The sequence below is a fragment of the Rhinopithecus bieti genome, unplaced genomic scaffold (genome assembly GCF_001698545.2).
Source record: "Rhinopithecus bieti isolate Rb0 unplaced genomic scaffold, ASM169854v2 scaffold_32081, whole genome shotgun sequence".
NCBI lineage: Eukaryota > Metazoa > Chordata > Mammalia > Primates > Cercopithecidae > Rhinopithecus > Rhinopithecus bieti.
Genome location: NW_016814436.1, coordinates 3,266,707 through 3,290,190, shown reverse-complemented (window position 1 = coordinate 3,290,190; position 23,484 = coordinate 3,266,707).

Genomic DNA, 23,484 nt, shown 5'->3' with positions numbered 1-23,484 from the left:
AGATCACATGTCCGACGGGCAGACACACCCAGCACAGCCACAATAAGCATCTTATCCCCTAGTGTTCAGGCCCCTCCCCTGGTTACTCCCTGAGTACTCTGGGGCCACAGTCTTCCCGGACATCACCTGTCTGTTGTTGGGTAGGGGCTGTAGGTGTTTTCCTTAGGGTTGTCTTGCTGCATTTTGTTGCAGCCCACAGTGTGTTGCAATCCTAGTTAGCTCAGGGGCTTTTTAAGTATTTGACTTACGATGTAAGTAGCTGGGCAGGCTGATAAGAACAGACCAAGTGAGCCATTTTGCAGGCTAGTAAACCTTCCTCTTAGACTAAACTTGCTTGGTTCGGGTGAGGGCGACAAAAGTGGGGGATGCCAACAAGCAGATGTCAGCTATCCAACCAGGGGCCTAGTGTCTTCTGTTTTTTCTGTAGTTTGCTGACCTAAGCTGATGTAAGGCACTTTGTCTTGGAAATGGACCACTGTATACATCATTTCCTCCAGAGGGACTGTCCTTCCTCCACCCCAGCCCCAGTATCCAGGCTGTGTGGGTCGTTTGCACCTCTGTGCAGCATCAGGGGCCCCTCCCCGTGGGTTTTATTGTGCACTTTATTTTGGAAGTGTTGATTCGTGGAACTTTCTCCCCACCAGATTGTGAGCGTCTCGAACACTTCACCTTTGTTCTCCCAGGGAGACTTCCGTCGCTTAGGTTAAGCCCCATGCCTGCATGGGAACGGGGGCTCAAGAGATAAACGTGGAGTTTAAAAAGTGCATGGGGAGGGGGTCTCAGGACAGAGGAGGAGGGGTGAGCAGAGAGCACTGAGTGGAGTGTGTGGACTGTAGGGGTTAGGACCTGGGTCGGGGTCCGTGGGGGTGTTGCACAGATGCATGGACACAGTGGTGTGGTGAGTGTCCCAGCTCAGACCCGTGAGCTGCCTGAGTCTGGAGTAGTCTGGAATGCTGGGAACCTGGGCTTTCTAAGAGAAGAAACGAAGCAAACGAACACTAAGGAGCGAGGAAAGAAAGACCCTCCTGGATGCTGAGAATCCAGTCTCGCTTTCCCAGAAAGGGTGAGGCACCAGGTCCCAACAGCAGCAGATGAGGGCTCGGGAATGATACTGGCCATTTCTTGTATTATTTAAGGCAGGGGTTCTCAAGTTGCCTTCTGTGGACCCCTGGGGGTGCCAGAGAAAATTTCAGGTGTTCATCAGGTCAAAACTATTTTTATACTCTTGCTAAGAACTGACTTGCCTTTGGCACTGTGTTGACACTTTCAAGGGTGTGCAAAAGTGATGGCAGCGGGTAAGACTTAGGAGGCCTTGCTATGAATTACAGCATGTCTCCAACGTGTGCCACTGTCATCGTCTCCTTCACCACACGTGTTTGCAGTAAGGCATGTGGACAGATGATAACACACGGACAGACAGACAGAGATAAGATGAGAAAATACTGTTTTACTCGTGAATGTCCCCGACAAAGCAGCACAGATCTTCACCTTGGAGCGTGCGTCTTTTTAGTATTCCATGTGATGAAATGGAAAGTGTACTTGAAATGTTTCTGCTGACGGTGGAAGGAACCCTGCTGTCCCAAGGAAAAGCACTGGTACGGCTGTTGAAGTTCCACGCTGAGCTAGCTGTTCTCTCCGTGAAAGAACAGTCTTCCTCGAAAGGACGCCTGTGCTAACACAAACTATGGCTACTTAGATGTGGGTCTTGGGCAAACATTTTCCTAAAAATGAAACAATGAGCCTCTGTCACTTCAATACAAACAAATGACAGTATTTACGAATGACAAATCGGAAATATTAAGCAAAAATTTGAATTGTGCAGAACACATACATGCCATTGAGAGACAAAGTGTTTCCCAACATTTAAAAACTCTCATGAAGAAGTAATTAGTGATACTAAGGAATGCCATTTTTATGTCAATAATATAATGTGTTAATATTTGAAAGATCTTCATAATTCAGTGAACCAATATTTTCAAATAACCAACGCATGATCTCACAAGACCGTGCATGTGTAAAAGTGCTATTCGATGGCTGAGCAATGTTTGGCTTTTTTTTCTTGAATGCAGCACATTGTGAAAGATAACTGATATCATTTCAGATTCCACATGGCAACTAACTTTTTAAAAACTACCGTTTGTTAAGTTTTGATGTAACATCAAAAATAATCTTCAGAATTATCTCAAAAGCCTATGAAAATACGCTTCCATTTTCCACCTGGATATCTATGTAAGGCCGAATTGTCTTTGCCTGCTTCACCCAAAATAACATATTGCAACAGTTTGTGCCGAAGAGAAGATGAGAACCCATCTGTCTTCTGTTAAACCAGGCACTAGGGAGATTTGCAGAAACATAAAACAATGTCACTCTTCTCCTCAACTTTCGCTTCGTCTTGGAAGACACTTAATTTTAATTAAAAACAGGTTATGTTTGCACATCATGAGCTGACTGCAATGTTTATATTAATAAATATGCAAGCTCTTAACACATGTTTTAGTGTTCATTTCCCACATGGTAAATATCAGTAGTTGTCGCCATGTGAACCCAAGATGTTTGGGTCTTCAGCGATTTTCAAGAGGGGAAAGGGTTCCTAAGACTAAGTCATTTGAGAACCACTGACTCTGGTCAGAGGCGCCCTAGCCACCCCCTTGTTTCCCTCGCAGTGTCCGTGGGATGGTTCTGAGGGTTTTTGTCCCACTTTTATGCCTTGTCTCCTCTCCCCTCCCTGCATTTTTATTGAGGTGTGATTGACAAATAAAAATTATGTATATTCAAGGAGTCGAAGTAAGTATTTCAAGGAGCGATCAGCACCCCGAATGGGCTCATTGCAGCACTGCTCACCAGGCCCAAGATCCAGAAACAATCTCCATGTGTGTCTGTGGAAGACAGGACATTGTAATGTGATGATATATACACAATGGAATATTATTCGGCCATAAAGAAGGAAGTTCTGCTATTTACAACAACATGGACGGACCTGGACGACCTTATGCCAAATGAAATGAGCCAGACCCAGAGAGACAAACCGGGCATGGTCTCCTTCTAGGCCTTGTCTCCTTCCAGGCCTTTTCTCAAGTGCAGCGCCCAGCTGGAGCCCAACTTGCTCTGCTCTGTCTTCTTCCTCCCTACAGGAGCCACCCTGGGTCTCCACCAGATGTGTGAGGAGCTATAATCTGGCTGTGGGACTTCGGCTCTTACCACCAGACCACTGTCCCTGGCATCCGGGCCTGGGGGATTGCCCCTTTCCCTCCCCCTCCTAGGATTGCTGGAAATTGCTTAACTCCCACCTGCAGGGGGTATGGGAGCCCAGAGACAGGCACAGCAGGTCCACCAGAAGGGCTGGGGAAGGCTTCCTGAAGCGGCCAGGCTGACAGGGGCTTTGAGGCCTGCATGGAGCCAGCAACTAAGGATGAGGGCTGGCGCAGCAGTCAGAGAGAAGACCGTGCCTGGATGGGGGAACCTGAAGCAGAGGGGTGGAGAAGGGATGGAAGAGCAGCAGGGGTGGGAGACAGGCGGGGTGGGGAGAGCATGCACAGCCAGACGCTCACTGAGCCGGTGGTGCTCCCCCACATCCCGAGAGCATCTGAGCCCCACAAATCCTGCCCTCCCAGCTTCTCTGCCTCAGGGAGTGGGATCTTTTGCCAAGAGGCCAGCTTTCTGGGCCTAGACTCCTCCTCAGACAGCCAGCAGGTCTCCACACTCCTTCCTGTCCCAGGAACTGTCCTGTGTTACTAATCTGTCCCATCACAAGCCTCCAGCATGGCCAGCAAGGCTGAGATCACCTGACCGCAGGGCTGACTGTCGTGGCCTCTTGCCCCAGGCTTACTGTGGCCACTACCCGTCTGTGTCCAGGAACACCATGGCCGCTACACAGCTGTGTCCGGGATCTTTGCAGGGTCAGAGTTGGAACCTGCTTTCTGCAGGGTCCCGAGCACGGCCCCCTCTTGAAGGGAAGCTGATCGCGTGGGGCTCGTGGCTCTCAGCGGGACGACGGGGCCAGGCTGAGGGCAGCCAGGAGAGCCTGGGCTGCTGCCTCGTTCCTAAGCCCCTAAATCATCTCCAAAGACACATAATTAAACCACAAATCAGATAATCTAAGGGCTCGGGTTTGTTTTGTTTTGTTTTATCACATGTCAGAAGCTGGAACAGCAAGCCGTTCATCCTCCCACTCCTGCAGGGCCAGGATGACTCAGTCCTTCCTCAGTCTGTGGTGCCAGCAGCAGGACGCCAGCCAGAGCCCGCTCAGGGTCACACCCCAGGCCCAGGGCAAGGCGTGGCACCTCTCCTGCCTCAGTTTCCTCTTTTGTAAAAGAAGAATGAAAACAGCCCTGCCCCTCGGGGCTGCTAAGCACAGACAGTAAATCCTCTGTGCCTGTGCACACTGAGATTTTTCTCTGCACCCACGCAGCAGCAGGCTTCTGTTTGTGCACTTGTAGGCTTATGCAGACCTAGAATAGGGCTGCGGCTTCCCTGCTAAGACCCAGGCCCAGACTTTTTATCTCTCTGGGCTCAGTCGTTTCACTGGCAAACTGTGGACCTGATCTTCCCCAGGGTCTCTGTTCCATGCCTCCTTGGGCAGGCTGTAAGCAGATGAAAGTCAGCTAAGCCAGGAGACTCTCACAGGACGCAGGGAGAAGGGACCAGGGTGTGCCGCCTGCTGCTCCTGAGGGACAGGAAGAGGCGGCATAAACTGGACAAGGGTCTTTGGGATTTACGGACTGCACAGACTTGGTCCCAGCCGGTGGGGAGGAGAGAGAACACAGGTTTGCCCTCTAGGAAAGGAAAATAAATATCGGGGTCCCAAAATCACGAAGCTAAAGGGAAAAGTCAAGCTGGGAACTGCTTAGGGCAAAGCCATCTCCCATTCTGTTCAAAGTCCTCCCTCTGCTCACCGACATGAATGCATACCTGATTGCCTCCTTTGGAGAGGCTCACCAGAAACTCAGAAGATTGCAACCATTTGTCTCTTATCTACTTCTGACCTGGAAGCCCCTCCTCGCTTCCAGTTGTCCTGCCTTCGCCTCAAGTTGTTCCCCCTTTCCAGGCTGAACCAATGTTCATCTTGCATATGGTGATTGATGTCTCCTGTCTCCCTAAAATGTATAAAACCAAACTGTGCTCGGACCACCTTGGGCACATGTCCTTAGGACTTCCTGAGGATGAGTCACGGGCACGTGTCCTCAACCTTGGCAAAATAAACTTTCTAAATTAACTGAGACCCATCTCAGATATTCAAGATTCACAGGTCCCTGATCACAGCAGTGAAGTTACCTTGCCACCTTCTCCAGTGTGACACAGCACATCCTACAAAACCAGAAGGCCCCCCTCCCTCCCCATGCACCTGCCTGCACCCTCCTGGTTTTCTGCCTCAGTCCCAGCTCCGTGCTGAGACCTCACTAGGCCTGTTTGTCCAGCTGCCCCCGCTGTTCTGAGTTGGAGGTTTCCTTCCTGGGGAGTTGACTGGGCCTGCCTGGGTAAGATCGGTTTTCCCACCCCTCTTCTATTTTGGGGAGCCTGTTTTTCTTATATCGATTTTAATTTATACCTGCTTATTTAAAAAGTAAGTTATAAAATTTCTTTAATTCTCATGTTTCATCCTTCATCTTCACTGGCATTTTTTTCCTACATCAGCTGTGGGCATGAGCTGTGTTGGAGTCTGGAGACCCCAGCCCCACCCGAGAGGGGCTTCCCCATCTGGTAGGACAGAGCCAGTGACAAACAGCTGAAGCACCGTGGGCCAGCTCATCTGATGGGATTGGTCCGTATAGAAAAAGCAACTTTTCAAATGCTGGGTGTTTCACGTTGGAATTGCAGTGCTGTTAGACTCTCTCTGCATTAGTAAGAGTTATGTCTGCTTGATGAAGAAATAAACCCCAAAACCTCAGTGCCGTTATGGAGCACAGATCTTAGTGGACAGCCACACAACTCCACCATGGGCAGACGTCGGTGTGGTCCTTGGGCCGAGCCTCCCTTTCTTCTGTGCTGAACTTTGTCGGGAGATTCGAGGCAAGTGCCCGCCTGCCATTCTTAAGGAACTACTGTACCAGAAAATGAACCCAAATGTCCCCCCTTCAGACTGAGGGGTTGAAGGTTTTGTTTAATATTATGGAGGTGGCCGGGCGCAGTGGCTCACACCTGTAATCCCAGCACTTTGGGAGGCCAAGGCGGGTGGATCACTAGGTCAGGAGATAGAGACCATCCTGGCTAACATGGTGAAACCCCGTTTCTACTAAAATACGAAAATTACCTGGATGTGGTGGCGGGCACCTGTAGTCCCAGCTACTCGGCAGGCTGAGGCAGGAGAATGGCGTGAACTCAGGAGGTGGAGTTTGCAGTGAGCCGAGATCGCACCACTGCACTCCAGCCTGGGCAACAGAGCGAGACTCCATCTCAAAAAAAAAAAAAAAAATTATTATGGAGGCTGTGTTCGGCCTGGGCAAAGGACATCCCTGTGCCTAACCCCTCTGGGCCTTTTCTGGTTGAGGCCAGTCAATAGGCAGACACAGGGCTTGGGCTAAGAAACATAAGCAATGACACAGAGCACTTCTGCCCAGCACTGGGCACGTCCCCTACCTTGTGGCTGGAAGCCAGGGTGGGGGATGAGGAGGCAGGCATGAGCCTGTGACCTGGCAGAACACCAACAACTCCCTGAGGGTCTTCCTCTCTCCACGGGAATCCTGTTGTCCCGCTGCTGAGCTGATTGGCACTTCCTCTGAAATGTCCCAGAAATCTGGACATCACGCTGCATCCCCAGGCCACCTCCCTGCTCACCCCACCCTACCTGCCTGGACCCAGGCAGTGACATCCCAGCTAGTCTTCCTGTTTCTAATTTGCCCCCAGCGTAGAAACCACATGGTAAGCACACTATTTAGAATATAAATTAGGCCATGCGCATATCTTCTGATGGTCATTGGATGAGCTATTATTAACAACAGCAAATGGCTGGAACCAGGCCAAATGCCCATCAGCAGGGACTTGTGGACCCCGAGGGCTCCCGCACAGAAGGCGTCTTCGTTCTCTCCCAGCCAAGACATACCCTTAAATGAAAAGAAACTCAGCCGGGTGCGGTGGCTCACGCCTGCAATCCCAGCACTTTGGGAGGCCGAGGCAGGCGGATCACGAGGTCAGGAGTTCCAGACCAGCCTGGTCAGTATGGTGAAACCCCGTCTCTACTAATAATATAGAAATTAGCCAGATGTGGTGGTGCGCACCTGTAATTCCAGCTACTCAGGAGGCTGAGGCAGAAGAATTGTGTGAAGCCACGAGGCAGAGGTTGTAGTGAGCCGAGATCACACCACCACACTGTAGCCTGGGTGACAGAATGAGGAGAAAGAAAGAAAAAGAAAAAGAGAGAAAGGAAGGAAGGAAGGAAGGAAGGAAGGAAGGAAGGAAGGAAGGAAGGAAGGAAGGAAGAAAAAAAAGAAAACAGAACCAGAGCAAGAAGAAGAAGGAAGGAGGAAGGAAGGGAGGGAGGGAGAAAGAAGAAGGGAGAAGGAAGGAAGAAAAAAAGAAACAACAGAACGAGAAAGGAAGGAGGGGAAGAGAAGGAAGAAGAAAGAAAGAAGGAGAAGGAAGAGTAGAAAAAGAAAGAAAGAAAAGACAATACAGAACAGAGCTCTAAAAATATTCTCTTTTTGTTTAAATGGAACTGGAGAACACATGAACAATAAATCAAAATGAATTAAATGGTCACACGGGGGAAGGTACAGAGGAGAAAGAGAGAAACCTCTCTGAATACCCTGTTTTGTAGATTTGCTTTGAAACCATTTTACATTTTAAATAATCCTTAAGCTTGAATTAAAGAAAATAACCATGGAAACTTGAAAAAGCTGAAATAAATTGTGTTTCAGTTGGTGGCATGAGACAAGAAAAAATAATTGGTTATAATTGGACTTTAAATTCCTGTTCTTCAACTGCGCCCCCAAGAATACAAAGCTCCTGCATTCGATGTTTATTTTAGAATCATATTTTTTTTGAATTGGGTTATGTATATTTATATAATAAACAATATTAATTACATTGATTTGTTGAAGCAAGCTTTCCAGCATATAGGAACAGATGCAAATGTAACACCGAGGAATCCAGGAAAACCAGCAGTCCTCAAATCAGAATTGGAACATCACTAAATGAATGATTTGGTTCTCTCTTAAAAATTTATTGGTCTAGTTCTAGTCAGTCCAACCACAAACGCCAGAAACTTTAAATAGTCCCAGCAATAGCACTTAGGATCTGGATTTGTTCTCTATAGCATGATTTGCCACAAAAAGCTCAAGGCTTTGCCTGACCAGGTGCTCACACCTGTAATCAAGTACTTTGGGAGGCGCAGTGGGCGGATCACCTGAAATCAGAGTTTGAGACCAGCTGACACAAGGTGAACCCGCTCTCTAAAATAAAAATCAGCCGGGCGTGGTAGTGGGCCCAGTTACTCAGGAGGCTGAGGCCAGGAGAATCACTTGAACCCAGGAGGCAGAGGTTGCAGTGAGCCAAGATTGCACCACTGCACTCCAGCCTGGTGACAGAGACTCCATCTCAAAACAAAAACAAACAACAAAAGAATCAGCTTTTCAGGAATGGCTAGGTCCATTTCTCCGGAGGAACTATGCATGCAAGCCTGGGAACTTGCTACCCCGAAACTGAGGAGCTACCAGAAGTTACTGTGGTTTGTGTCACAGGACTGGGGGTGAAAGGAGACCATTTGACTCACAAGGAAGTAAACAGGTGTTGATAGAAAGGCTATCGTACTCCATGAGGACACTCAAATCCAAACTCATCACGGGGGTGGCCAGTAACCTGAATTCTCTGAAAATTTCAAGAACAAAGGGAGGAAAAAAAATCAAAATTGACCTTGCTTTTCCTATACGATGGTGTTTCAGAATTACTAAATAAATCGATGACTAATATATTACTAAATGATCACGAGGAAAGATTGTTATAGAAATATAACCAGCTTATTAATTCAGAAAGAGTTAGGAAATTTCAGATTACATTTAGTGACACCAGTGAGCTGCTGGATCCAGAATGCCGTCTCAATGCCACCCATCCCCTGCAGTGGGAGGAGTTATTGGAGGAGATATATGGACCACAGGTCAGCTGAAGCACCCACCCTCTCATTCCCAGTCGATGTACTACCACGGCACAAGTGGACCATTTGCCTCTTCAGAGAATAAAAGGGAAGGTGCTCGTTCCCAACCAAAACGTTGAACCTGAGCTCGTTGAGTATTGACAGCAAACACCATTTATTGGAAGTTGGGTGGTTTGAGAAACATTTTGCTAGCACAAATAAAGTATCATCCCAAACTGAGGATATTCTAAGGTCAAATAGTACATCAACAACAAGTCTAACAATCTCCCTCCCCACATCCCCGCCCAAAAAAGAGAGGAGAGCTATCACAGATTTAATGAAACTGGAGACACCACTGCCAAATACTTGTGCCAACCTGCTCTTGATTCAAACAAATCAGATATAAAAGACAGCTTGAGGCATAGAACATGTGGCACGGTCAAGTAACGTAATCAGTAAGCTGAACGGCCATGCGTGGCTCCCGTGTCATCCAGCACCTGTGGGGCCGGGCGCGGGGCTCACGCGTGTTCATCCCAGCCACTGTGGGGGCGGGCCGCGGGCTCACGCGTGTCATCCCAGCACTGTGGGGGCCGGCGCGGGGCTACGCGTGTCCATCCCCAGCACTGTGGGGGCCGGGCGCGGGGGCTCCGGTGTCAGTCCCAGCACGGGGGGCCGGGCGCGGGGCCTCACGCTGTCACCAGCCTGTGGGGCCGGGCCCGCGGGGGCTCACCGTTCTCCCACACTGTGAGGGCCGGGCGCGGGGCTCAACGCCTGTCATCCCAGCACTGTGAGGGCCGGGCGCGGGGCTCACGCCTGTCATCCCAGCACTGTGGGGGCTGGACGTGGTGGCTCACGCCTGTCATCCCAGCACTTTGGGAGGCTGAGGTGGGCAGATCATGAGGTCAGGAGATCGAGACCATCCTGGCTAACACGGTGAAACCCCGTCTCTACTAAAAAATACAACAAAGATTAGCCAGGCATGGTGGCGGGCGCCTGTAGTCCCAGCTACTCGGGAGGCTGAGGCAGGAGAATGGCATGAATCCGGGAGGTGGAGGTTGCAGCGAGCTGAGATGCACTCCAGGCTGGGTGGCAGAGCGAGACTCCGTCTCAAAAAAAAAAATCAGTTGCGTGATGTCATTTTTGTAGCAAATGACACAGTCAGGAATCCAACCTGAGACACCACAGCCCTTGGTGATCATACAAAATCATGACCTTCTCCTAGGGTGTAATGTAAATTTAATATGAAAAAGTATGCTGCAACAGCTGGTGTCTGATAAGGACAAACATACAGGGGTCTTCAGCTGTGTTTGGAGAGTGGATGGGCCAATGGTTAAACAAATGAGCGGGGGCATGTCTGGTAGGACAGCCAGTATCACATGCAATTGGTCTCCAATCTTTTGGTAGGATCCACCCGACCAGGTTCATCTGAAGCTTAGAGAGACTCAAAGAGCTCCAGACCCCGAGACATCGCTCTAAGATCCTGTAGCCATGCAGAGCTGACTTTTCCTCTGGAAGCAGAATAATGATCATAATGAGAATGAAAACACAGACCTCATTTCCATGGTTAATTAGAAAGGTATCTCCACCACCAGCGGGCATTTTCTGGTTTCTGCTGAAGAGCGGGTTCTGCTCTGCATCTCTATGCGATGTCTAAGCTGGGGCATGGACTCTGGGAGAGAGGCGATCCAGAGAAGATGGAAGGATGAGGGTGGAAACAGAATTGTTTCACCTGCAAAGCACAACACACGTATTTGCTACTGGAACACGCCGAGGGCTGGGGAGGTGTGGATGTTTTATGTAAGTCTACACAGTGTTACTGTAGTGATTTAGGAAAGGCTCTTTTATGAGGAAACGGCTAAGACATCGAATTCAGCTCTTGCAGAAGCAGGATAGAACCCACAGGCTACAGTCAAAAGGAACATTTTATTTTCCCATGCAAGCAAACATTTTTCTATTCAACAGAAAGACAAGCACACCCAGACTCTGCCAGATGGAAATTTAAGATTGGGTGAGGGTTCTTTTCCTCAGCCTCCTGCAATGAAGACAGGCTCAGGGCTATTGCAAGTCTCCCACCTAGAGCAATTAGCAGCTGCGTTGATGTGATGCAGAGGGGTAGCTGCAGTTGGAGGTAGGAATGGGGAGATACAGGTAGGACGGCGAGGCACAGGTGGGATGGCGAGGTACAGATGGGACAGGGAGATACAGGTGGGATGGGAAGGTACAGGTAGAATGAGAGGTGAGATGGGGAGATGCAGGTGGGATGAGGATATTTAGGTGGGATGGGGAGATTCAGGTGGGATGGGGAGATTCAGGTAGGAATGGGGAGATACAGGTGGGATGGGGAGATTTAGGTGGCATGGGGAAGTGCAGGTGGAATGGGGAGGTACAGATGGGATGGACAGATCCATGTGGGATGGGGAGATTCAGGTGAGATGTGTAGGTGCAGGTGGAATTGGGAGGTATAGCTAAGCATCTCCTCTGGCATATCAGGTCCTGCCTCATTTGCCAGACTCAGCAGCGGCTTCTGGGGTCTGGTTTGGGCGGAATCCTTTTCCCAGCCCAAAGCCAGTCCTGACCAGGGAAAGGAGCCCACTCTGAGGGTCAGGCCTAGTGAGGAGGATCTGGACTCCATCCTGCAGTGAGCAGCCAGCGTGCTTGCAATTTGGTGCAGGACAGAAGACTTCACCAAGGGCAAACTCAGGCCCAAGACTATCCCTCTGGGCTGGAGAATAATGCAGCAGCAGGTCCTCCTCCTTAGCCAGTGTCTCCCAGGTCCACCCACGACTCCAGGGTGGCTGTCTAGGATCAGCTTGCTGCTTGACTGTGATATTGCATTTGCTTTTATTTGTTCAGGAAAGTGGATGAGAGCTCCAGTTCTCTTCTCCCATGCCTGAAAGGATTAGAGAAACCTGTAGCCCCACATCCCAGGAGTATGTGGAAGCAGAGGATCCTATGAGGGTCATCTGGCCAAAAGTCACTGACCCCTGCTGGCCTGGCTGCAGCCTGGCCTGCAAGAGCCCCTCCTCCCTGCCCCCTGCCATCTGGAGCTGGAAAACAGGCTCTGGGTCCTGCCTGAGGTACCTGCTGAGTCCCCCACCTGCCCATCAGGCTGCAGCTCAGCCAGAACGAATCCCACCCCTGCCCCTCCATGCCTGCAGCCACCTGGCAGCCCCTCCTTGCTGCCAGTTTCACACCGGGTGACCACCCTGCCACTCCTACCTCCTGGATGTACCAGGAAGAAGCTGCTTGCTTCTTTCTAGTCTCACTGTCCATGGGTCCCCTTGCAATGAGGGCCCCAGGGCAGGTGTGCCTCACGCTGGGGTAACAGAGATGTGGGCGTCTTCCTGATGCGTCCCCATTGTCTTGGGAAAAGGAACCAACCCTTACCCCCAACAGCCCTCTCTGGCCCTGGGATTCTTTCCAAATCAGACCAAACAGACCTGCCATTTCCATCCCATGGCCCCTTCCCTGTTGCAGTGCTGGCCTTGGTGCTGGGGGAGTGAAGGTGGGTGGCCAGTCTGCAGCAGTACAGGTGGGGCTGAGTGCAGAAAGGTGCAGGTGATGTTTGCCAACAGCTGCAAAGGCTGGCGGTGGCACTTGCACTCTGGGAAGGTCAGGAGGGGCCCCTGGGAGAGGTCACACGTGAGCAGGAAGGTGACGCGCTCTTTGGAGCACACAGAAGTCACCTGAGGGCTTGTGGCTTCCAGGCGCCCTGAGTTCAAATCCTGACAGCCTCTGTGTGAAGGAGCTCACGCCCGGGCTCCGGTGTGGCCTGCTTCCCTGTTTGTTAAGTAAACACCTTAACAAAAAAGATTTTAGGGGGTGCCTCACCCTTTAAAATTGGCAGGACCACAAATCATCCCACACACAATTGCGTGTGTATGTGGCCCACTAGGTGGGGAGGGCAGGGCCTTCCTGTGTCCAGGTTCCCAGAGAAGGGCTTCCAGCAGGGGCCACCAGGCACGGCCCCTCTGCCCCGCCTTGACCATGTTCACGCTTACATCTCAAACGCACGTGTCTGCTGCATCGTTGTCTTTTAAGTCAATTGGGAAAAAGCAAACCAGAACTCCCTAATTCAACCTCAAAATGAACACATCCATGTGAACTAAAGAAGATGTGATTTGAATCTATCACAGGAGTAAAGAAACACTGATCATATTAAAAGGGACTTGGGGAAATTGGGTGCTCTTTCATTTTGGGGGTGAGATCATTCACTGGAAAATGGCTTTAAAGAGGAATTTGACAGCACACATCACCTGTAAGTATTGTGAGATGTTTCATTTTGAAAAGTCCGTTTTATAGACACGAAGTGCTCAGAAGTTACTGCATAAGCACGTTCCCGGTGATGCTGTTTTTAACAGTAAAAAAAAGTGAAAAAAGAAACACGGATGATGAAAGCGGCTGAATGAGGAAGTGGCATCGTGTGAGCCTGAAAGGGCGGCAGGGACTTCTATTTGCAGCGACCCATGGAGACATCTGGTTTCTGCAGGAAACGAAAGGAAACTAATATGATGGCTTTGTTTTGATGCCACTTTATTTTTTTTAAAGTGTGTGTGTTAATATGTGAACAGAAGAAAAGCCACATACCTACGTGTTAACAATAATTACTTCCAGGAATGTATATAAAGTGTGAATTTCTGCATTGTTTGCATGTTTTAAAATCAACTGTTACTTCTTTTATAATTAAAAAACAAACCTGAAAAAACATCCATGCTAAGGTAAACACTGTCTGCTGGTTTGGGTAATCAAGTAAGTGAGTAGTTTGTCTTTATCTAATTTGCTTAAAATGTGAACAACTTGAGGAATAGCTCACACTTCCATTGCACGTTCTCCGCCGGGAAATGCTGAAAGCGCTTTGCACATATTAACTCACTTAATCCTCGGAGCAGCTTTATGAGGTATGTGCTGTCATGATCTCCACTTTAACAAATGGGAAAACTGAGGTGCAGAAAGGGCAAGAAGCTTCCCCCAAAGCTCACGAGAGGTGCGGCACGGATTTGATATTAGGGTGTTGGCTTGAGAGGCCAAGCTCCAACTCCCGCCCCACCAGGGCCCTTCCCAGAGCCCAGTGTCTCCCTGCTGCTGCCGGGCACCTTGTCCAAGGTGCCTTCCAGCTCCCCACTCCCAACCTCCCCAGCCCTTACTGCCAATATCCTCAGAGGGCTGGGGAGCCCGATAACAGCAACCCCCAGGTGTGATCAGAGGACAGCGGGCAGAAACCATTGGAATGGGCTTAAAAACCGAACAAACCCGTTGGGCGCGGTGGCTCACGCCTATAATCCCAGCACTTTGGGAGGCTGAGGCGGGCGAATGGTGTGAACCAGGGAGGCAGAGGCTGCAGTGAGCCGAGACAGTGCCACTGCACTCCAGCCTGGGCGATTGAGACTGCATCTCAACGACAAAAAAAAAAAAAAAAAAAAGCCTGGCGAGGTGGCGGGGGCCTGTAGTCCCAGCTACTTGGGAGGCTGAGGCAGGAGAATGGTGTGAACCAGGGAGGCAGAGGCTGCAGTGAGCCGAGACAGTGCCACTGCACTCCAGCCTGGGCGATTGAGACTGCATCTCAACGACAAAAAAAAAAAAAAAAAAGCTGAACAAACCCCAATGCCTTTGAAGTACCATGCTCCGGGCACTTGTGTCAGTGAAAGCCGTAGTCCTGAGGCCAGTTGCCCTCTCCCAAAACTGAAGGGCTGGCACCCATGAAGGGCCAGGGTGACCCCACTTCCCATGCAGCCAAAAGCCAGGACTGCAGCAGTGCAGAGAGCAGAGACCACCAGGGTGGCCCCTGGCTGGGCCCCCAAATGACCTGCAGGCAGGCTGTGCTCACAGGAGGCTGTGTGTCTGCTGGACTCCACACCTGCCAGCCTGGCTCTGCATCCAGAAGCCTCACAGGAGCACCTCGGAGCTGAGCTGCCAGTCCTTGCCACAGTCAGATGGGGCACACACGGCCCACCTGCTCCCCAAGCGGCCTGCCCTGCCTTGTTGCCTTGTGGGTCTCGGGTACCATTGGATGAACTCTGGTGACAACAAGGTGAATCATGCCTCCCTCGGAGCAGTGAGAGCCTTTCCAATTATGTTTCCAGAGAAAAATGAAAATCTAAATTGAAATCCTCTCTCTTGTAAGTTTCAGCTCAGCTGCCGACTCCACTCTGGAAGCCCGAGGGGCTCGCCGGGGCTCTGGCTTCCTTCCACAGCAGCCAGGCTTGCCCGGGGCTGCTTCCTCCCGGAAGGGCACAGCTACGCAGAGCCTTGTTGGTCATCTGTCCTGCGTCCAGCACTAACACAGGGCCCAGTGAGCCCAGGGCCACTGCTGCAGCTGTGGGTCTTCTCCAGGGCTCAGCCGCCTGAACCCAGGAGGAGGCAGATCCATCCAGCTGCTCAGAGGCCCGGGGCTGCCTCCTTGGGAAGGAGCTGCTCTGTGCAGAGCTGGGATCCTCCAGGCCAGGGGTAATGAAAGCCCTTCACTGATGGCCAAACCTTCCCTCCACCAGGGTACTATGTCCCTCACATCACTGTCCCTTCCCTGTCACCTTCCTCCCTGGAGCTGACCCAGTTTTGGGCTTGAAAATATTAATCTACTTCTTTGGGTGACTCTAATCTGTCTTAACTGTAAGTCAGATAACTCTGAGTGCTGGACCCCAGACCTTCCTCTGTCTGCCACCACCTCCACCTCTTCTTATGTTCCTGGTCCCCCTTTTCGTCTCCCTCCTCCTCCTTCTTTTCTTTCTTCTTCTCCTCCTCTTATTTCTCCTCCTTTCCCCTCCCTTCTCCTCTTCCTCTTCTTTTCCTCCTCCTCCCCTGTCCCCCTCCCTGTCCAGCCATTGCATTTCCTAACATGCTCATCCTGGTTCTGTCCTGCAGGTGAGAGTTTGGGAGTCCAAGGCTCTGGGGCTGCAATGTTCCGTTCCTAAGCTCTGTTCATTTTCCCCTGCATGAGGGAGGGGTCCCCCTGGAGGTCCCTCTGTTCCCTGGGCTCCTGCTATCACTGTCCCAGTGCCTTTCTGCCCAGAGCGTCTCCCCTCCCTGGGCCTCCCTGGGACTCCTACCCCACCCTTCTCCCAGCTGTGCTCTGTCTGGTTAGGTACTCGCTGCTCCTCCACCCTGAGAAAGAGGCGGGAAGGTCATCGGTGGTGGTGGAAGTGTTTCATTCGGATCTCAAAACCACCCTCCTTCTCGGTAACCGGTGCTGCAGCTCCTCACACCACCTAAGGTCCTCACCAGCGGGCTTGCCCCTGTGGGGGGTCACCTCAGCCGCCGCCACGTCCTGGTAGAGCTGTCGGTCTCCTCTGGCTCAGCCTCGCTGCCCTCTCCAGCGACCCCACACGTGCCTCCGACAGCCTGGACGCCTGAACACAGTGCAGATGATTCTGTCTCATTTTCCTCTTCATTGGGTCTAATCTGGTCCATAAAATGGTAAGTGTTCTCCTTAGGAATAAATATCTCCTCTTCCTCCAGCTCAATTCAGGGGTTTTAATTTTTCTTTCACTTTCTCACTATTGGTCCTCAGACAGAAAACAGGAAGCCATCACTCAGGGGATCCTTGAGGCGGAAAACACACCTGTGGGAAAGGGATGCAGATGGGGAAGGGGAGGAAGGGGAGGGAGTGGAGGGGAAGACAGGGTAGGGGTGGGGAGAGCTGAGGGAAGGGAAGGGAAGGGAGGGGACATTCTTGAAAACCAGGCGAGCCACTCTGCCTTTAGGGGGAAGAGTGTGCAGGTCCCTAGAAGACTCTCCAGTGCCCTTTGCTGCTCAGGAGAGTGGAAGGAGGACCCTTCTCTCTGGAGTCATGAATCTGAGGACCAAGGCTGTGCCTGCACCACTCTCTGCAAACATCCTCCAACCATCTCTCTCCAAAACACGCTGGGAACTCCTTCAGCCCAGTCTGTGTCTTAGGTTTTTAAATACACTCGTGTTCAGGAAATGGTCTGCCATTTTTTGAATATGTTTAATGAAAAGATGAATGAATGAGCCTTGGACATTTGAGGGTGTCAAATAGAACCCAGGCCAACTGAAAGAATACTCAGTTCTCCAAGGTCAGGCTAGAACTGTCCTCTGGACCCCTCCCCACCAACACCCTTAGTGGGCTTTTGTCCTGATGGAATGACAGCATCTTACCTTAAGTAAATCTCAAAGTCTATGCTGGGGCTCGATCCAGTAAGTCAGGGCTGCACCAAGGTGGGTGCCTGAAGTCAGTTCCTGGGATGCCCAGACAAAGGCCGGCTATCCTTCATGCCACAGCGAGGAGCTGACCTGGCCAGCATGAGACTCATAGCCGAAACTCACTCCATGCTGGGTTGAAGGACACTAGTGCTCACCAATGGGCTCCAGGGCCACGCAGGAATCTGGAGCAGCCCCACAGGTCTGCTGGGCCATCCTGCCCAGGGCTCTGCCCTCAGACACCCCTGGACTGGACCCCATTCCAGCGTGGGAGATCAGGCCTGAAGGCTTAGGGATAGATGCTGAGGGGCCTGTGTCCCTGGTACACATCCAGCCTGTGTACACAGCCTGTACGAGCTTGTGTGGCCAGGAATCTGCAGGGCAGGAGGAAAACTTTCATCCACCTCTGTATTAGTCTGTTTTCATGCTGCTGATAAAGACATACTTGAGACTAAACAGTTTACAAAAGAAATAGGTTTAATGGACTTACAGTTCCACATGGCTGAGGAGGCCTCATGATCATGGTGGAAGGCAAGGAAGAGCAAGTCACATCTTACGTGGAAGGCGATAGGCAAAGAGTGACTGTGCAGGGAAACTCCCATTTTTAAAATCCAGTCTCGTGAGACTCATTCACTATTATGAGAACAGCGCAGGAAAGACCCACCCCCACAATTCAGTCACCTCTCACCAGTTTCCTCCCATGGCACGTGGGAATTGTGGGAGCTACAATTCAAGGTGAGATTTGGGTGGGGACACAGGCAACCATATCAGCCTCCTGTGAGATTTGGGTGGGGACACAGTCAACCACATCAACCTCCTGTGAGATTTGGGTGGGGACACAGTCAACCATACCAGCCTCCTGTGAGATTTGGATGGGGACACAGCCAAACCATATCAACCTCCCAGTGTCACACAGGGACCTTCACCTTCTGGGGTATTGGAAGGAATCTCCCACCCTCCCCACTGCCCACCCACTTCTCCAGGGAAAGAGGCGTGGATTCAGTGAACACACTCCATGGCGCCCAGGTGGCTCTGAGCTGTTGGGCTCTCCCTGTCTGGCCTCCCAGGGCCACAGTGGACCTTGGCCCCAACCCTCTGTGCCGGGCCTAGTGGAGCTCATTCCTCCCCGGAAGGAGCCCCACCCTGCCATTTTGCCGATGCTGCATTTATTTGGGATGAAACTCTAGCAAAGCCAGGTCCTCCATCCAACCTCAGTACTGCCTATCTCAGGCACAGGGCAGAGGTTGTGACTTCAGTCTCTCACTTTCTACTTCTGGTTTGGATCCTGACTCAGAGAGGATGGGGTACTTCATTCCCCCTGGCCTCCCCAGTCCCCAACACACACACTTGCTCCATTTCCATATGTCTCACATAGTCCTCATCTTGGTTTCAAGGGAAGAGCTCCAAAAGCTGAATCCCACAGACCCTGGAGAGCTAATATGGGCTGTTCTGGACACATCCCGGCTGCTTCAGCCTCAGCCTTTCCATCTGTAAGGTGAAGGTTTGGACGGGCGGCTCTGTCTGCCAGGGGGGAAGGGGTCCCCTGGAGACCCAACAGATGGCTTAACCTCTGCCCATCACTGCCAGTGACAGGGCTCGCTCCCCAGGAGGCAGCTCACGCCACAGCTAAGCGCTCTTGTCAGAAAAGTTGTGCTTCCATTCAGCCAAAAATCTGCCTTGGACACATCCAGCCTGTTCGAGCTCATGAGGATGTTTTTCTGCAGGACGGGAGAAAGATCTTCTCCACATGGGAGTGTTCCTCTTCCAGGGTCATTAGAAGTCACTTTCCCAGCAGAGGCGCTGAGAGGGTGGAGGACTGCTCTGAGCTTCCAACAGCCTGTCGCCCTCTGTCTGACCTGCACATTTCCAACACACACTCGGCACTGGTCGCTCTGCTCTGGATACACTCCTCATGGTCAGCGTGCACTGAAAGGGAGTGTAACCCTGGACGCGGTTGCAATCCTGCAGTGGGTGCACCTTGCCCTTTCCCAGGCTGGACCCTCTGTAGGAGGCTGGGGTCCCTCATGTGCGGGGCAACCTGTCTGGTGATCTGGGCTCTGGGTTGGGGCTAGCAACACCCGCAGGTGTACACGGCATGAATCACAAACCGTTTTGTTCTCCTGCAGTTGATTTTTGTTTTAATCCAGGGAATGAGCACGACTTCACTTTTAACCCTACTCAGTTCCATCTTGTTCACTTCAGTCCATTGTTTCAGCTTGTCGAGCGGTTTTTTTGTGTGTGTGTGTCTGGACAATTTCCTCCACCACATTAGCCTCCCCTGTGAGCTTTGATCTGCACATTTGACAAGCAGGTCTGTTACACCTTCATCCAAGTCACTGATAGAAATGTTGGACCAGGACAGGGAGTGGACGGGTGCCACTGGAGACCCCCCTCCAACTTGACATTGATCAATATGCTCCACAGCTCTGCCGCTCCCTGACAGCTGCAGCCTCTCTTCCAGGGTTCTCCATGTGGCCCACGGTAACAGAGTGGGGACTCGGCATAGCTACCCTGTGGCCTGGGTGGGGGCGTCTACCAGAAGTCTCAAGGTCCTGAAGCTGATGTCTCATGTCTTCCTGGGATGCACCCTTCTGAAAACCACAGTGGCCTGTCATCTTCACGGGCACCATGCTGTTGTGGGTCCTGGTTACCCTCTGCCCGCTGACATCCTCTATTGCTGTGTTGGCTTGGAGCTCTTCAAGCCCTTCTAAGCAGCATCCCTGATGCAGCCAGCAGAGCCAGGGCTCCTTCTCCTTGGCTGCACTTGGCTTATCTGGCCTCCAGATGCCTCTTGCTGCAGGCTGCACACCCTATGTGCAGATGCACAGGACGCCTGGGTGGAGGCTCCATGTCACACTCATTCTCTGTCTCACCCTCCCCAGGTCCAGCGTGGAGCCCATCACAGACACCCAGTAAATATGAGTGGACTGACTGGCCAAATCCTTCCATTGTCAAATGCGTCTCGCAGGGCAGAGGTCAATAAAGATGGCTTGTGTGGCCACATGTGGCCCTGCTGCCTGCTTTTGCAGGGTCTGTGAGCTAAGAATTTTTAGAAAACATTTTTAAATAGGAAAAAATTTAAACATACCACTTCATGATACATGACAATGATATGAAATTCAAATTTCAGTGTCTATAAATAAAGTCCCACTGGAACACAGCCACGCTCTGCACTGACGTGTCACCCACGGCTACCCCCACACTGCCGCAGCTGAGTCGAGGAGTTGAGACCGACATGGTTCACAAACCCGAAAATAGGTGCTCACTGGCCCTGTACGGACGTTTGCTGATTTCCCCCTTGGAGGGAAATGGGTCCTTAGGACAGAAGAAACATCCGCAAGCTAAATGCATTCATTTATTCAAGAACTATTGATTTGCAGCCAGCCTGCGGGAGGCGAGATGCTAAGTGAGGGCAGTTTGGTGGGAATCTGGAAAGAAAAGGCCCTGCTCTCGCTGACATCAGAGCGAGTTGAGAGAAACAAAAAGCAAGGAAAGAAACAAAAATAATTCTATATGATGAAAAGTGATGTAAAATCCCAGGGAGAGGCAACAGAGCCCCGGACAGGGGACAGCGGAGACCTCAGGAGGAGGGCAGTCTAGGGGCAGGGGGAGAGGAAAGTTGGGGCAGGTGGGCTGGATGTGGGGGTCTTGGGGCAGGTGCAGCAGAGAGAGAGGCCGGGGCAGAGGGACAAGGCCCTGGCAGGCAAAGGGCTGGGCGTCGCTCCAGTGGGATCAGAGGGGTTTAAACAGGGACGTGCTACCATGGGATTTGCAAACTGGGAAGAGCTGGGCAGACCCACAGGCAAGCACCAAGCCCCAGGTGGTGACAAAGGAGAGGGTGACACAGCTTCTGTCTCCAAAGAGCTCTTGTGTTTGCAAACTGAGCTCTCAGAAATGTTAGGTCCTGGGGGCCACAAGCAAGGCTTTTTTGTTTTGTTTTGTTTTCCATAGAGACAAAAAATAATTTGCTGCCTCTCTCATATATTCCTCCATCGCTCCGTTCACCCTTCCTTTCTCCCTCCCTCCTTTCATCAGACTGTACCCAGTGCTGGGACTCCAGGGCACACACACCCCCACATCCTTCTGCTCTCCCTGCTTTAAGCCTCTGAGTCTTGGGGGGCCTCCCTGTCACCCCACAAAGTAGCACTGCACTCTCTCATCCCTTTCCTCTTCTTTTAAGGAAAGCTCATCACCATACTGTTTACCTAGTTATGTTGTTTGTTTGGTCTCTCTCTCTCCACAGTTTCACTGGGATAACAAATATTTCTCTCTTCTTCATAGCTGGATCTCTAGTGCCTAGAATCCAGAGCAGCCGCTCTGGAAAGATTATGAAATAAATTGATGTAACCCTTGATTACAAGAATAACTGAGAGAAAACTGAATGAATCGTGCCTGCAACGTCTCTTCAATGGCTAACACCTTTCACCCATGTGGAGTCTGGCCTACTTCAGGAGACTCACAATGGACAGGACGCGTTCTGCTTTCAAAGGACCCTACCTGCCCCTGACGTTCAAAGCCCGTGTTCTCCAGCTTTCTGATGCCCTGTTCTCCTGCTCTTCATGTCTTTGCTTTTCAAGCTGGCTTGGCTGGTGCTTCTCACTGTGGTTAACAGGGAATCCTGTGCAGCCGAGGATCTTTCTCCCATCAGGTCCTCAATAGAGGGTGCACAGGCACCCGCAAACTCAGTACGGCCCCCAGGTCTGGTCCTTCACGGGCCCTGCCCGCACTGCCTTGGCTCTGACGTGCCAGCTACAGAGGTCAGCTCTCCTGGAGCAGCTCATGCCACTTCTGGCTCTGGGCATCCGGCTTGTCCTCAGTGCACAGTGTGTGTGTTAGGCCGTCCTCGTACTGCTATAAAGAAATACCCAGCACTTTGGGAGGCCGAGACGGGCGGATCACGAGGTCAGGAGATCGAGACCATCCTGGCGAACACGGTGAAACCCTGTCTCTACTAAAAAATACAAAAAACTAGCCTGGCGAGGTGGCGGGCGCCTGTAGTCCCAGCTACTCGGGAGGCTGAGGCAGGAGAATGGCGTGAACCCAGGAGGCTGAGCTTGCAGTGAGCTGAGATCCGGCCACTGCACTCCAGCCGGGGCTACAGAGCGAGACTCCGTCTCAAAAAAAAAAAAAAAAAAGAAAGAAAGAAAAATACCTGAGCCTGGGTAATTTACAATAAAAGAGGTTTGCATGGCTCACAGTTCTGCAGGCTGTACAGGAGGCAAGGTGCTGGCATCTGCCTAACTTTTAGAGAAGCCTCAGGAAGTTTCCAGTCGTGGTGGGGGACAAAGAGGGAGCAGGCATGCCACATGGAGGAAGCAGGAGAGAGAGTTAGGGGGATGCCACGCACTTTTACATGACCAGATTTCATGCAAACTCAGAGCGAGAGCTCACTCATCACTAATGGGGTGGATGGCCCAAGCCATTCTGGAGGGATCCCCCCGTGGTCCAGTACCTGCCACTGGGCCCCACCCCAACACTGGGAAATAGATTTCAACATGAGACTTGGGTGGGACAAATATGCATCCTATATCCGTGTCCACAGAGTTTCCTTCTGCACCTGAAGAGGCTCCTCTCAGACGCTGCCTTCAAAGCTGCAGGCGTCCCTTGCCGTTTCTTCTGCCCCAGGTCCAGGCCAGCCATCGGCAGGTCTTTCTGGGTGTTCCTATGCATGAGCCCACCTGAGGCTGTCCATACACTAGCCCAGGCTGAGGCTCCCTCACCCAATTCTCGGATGTCCAGATTCCTTTCAAGTAAGTCTACTCCCAGTTCTCTCTGCTCTTACAGATCCTGCATCTGGCTTTTGTCTCAGTCCACCAAAGTGAGGACCTCCACTGTGCATTCTCGTGAAGAAGAGCCAGGCAAATTCTAGGAGAGACCAGGAGAAGTAATTAGATCTGCAGAGGAGCACTTCTGGGTCAGCAGGGTTAGGACCTCCAAAAACTACACCTCCGAAAAAGCAATGAGAACACTGGAAACATCTGCCCAAATCAACTTTGTTTTCAGAACTCCATACATTAAACAAAGCCCTGAAGCAACCCAAGAAACATCTTTGTATTTTTTTCAGGAAAAAATGGCTGAATCTCAGTAATAACAGGGAGCTCTGTGGTGTTTTGACTCACACTAGTGCCACCTCCCCCTCTTCATTTCCACGGTAGCTTTAAAAACCGACAGCCTCATAATCAAGGAGCATTAATCAGGGTTTTCCAGAGAAACAGAAACAATATCTCCTATTGTTTATATATGTATATAAATATATATCTTATATTTAT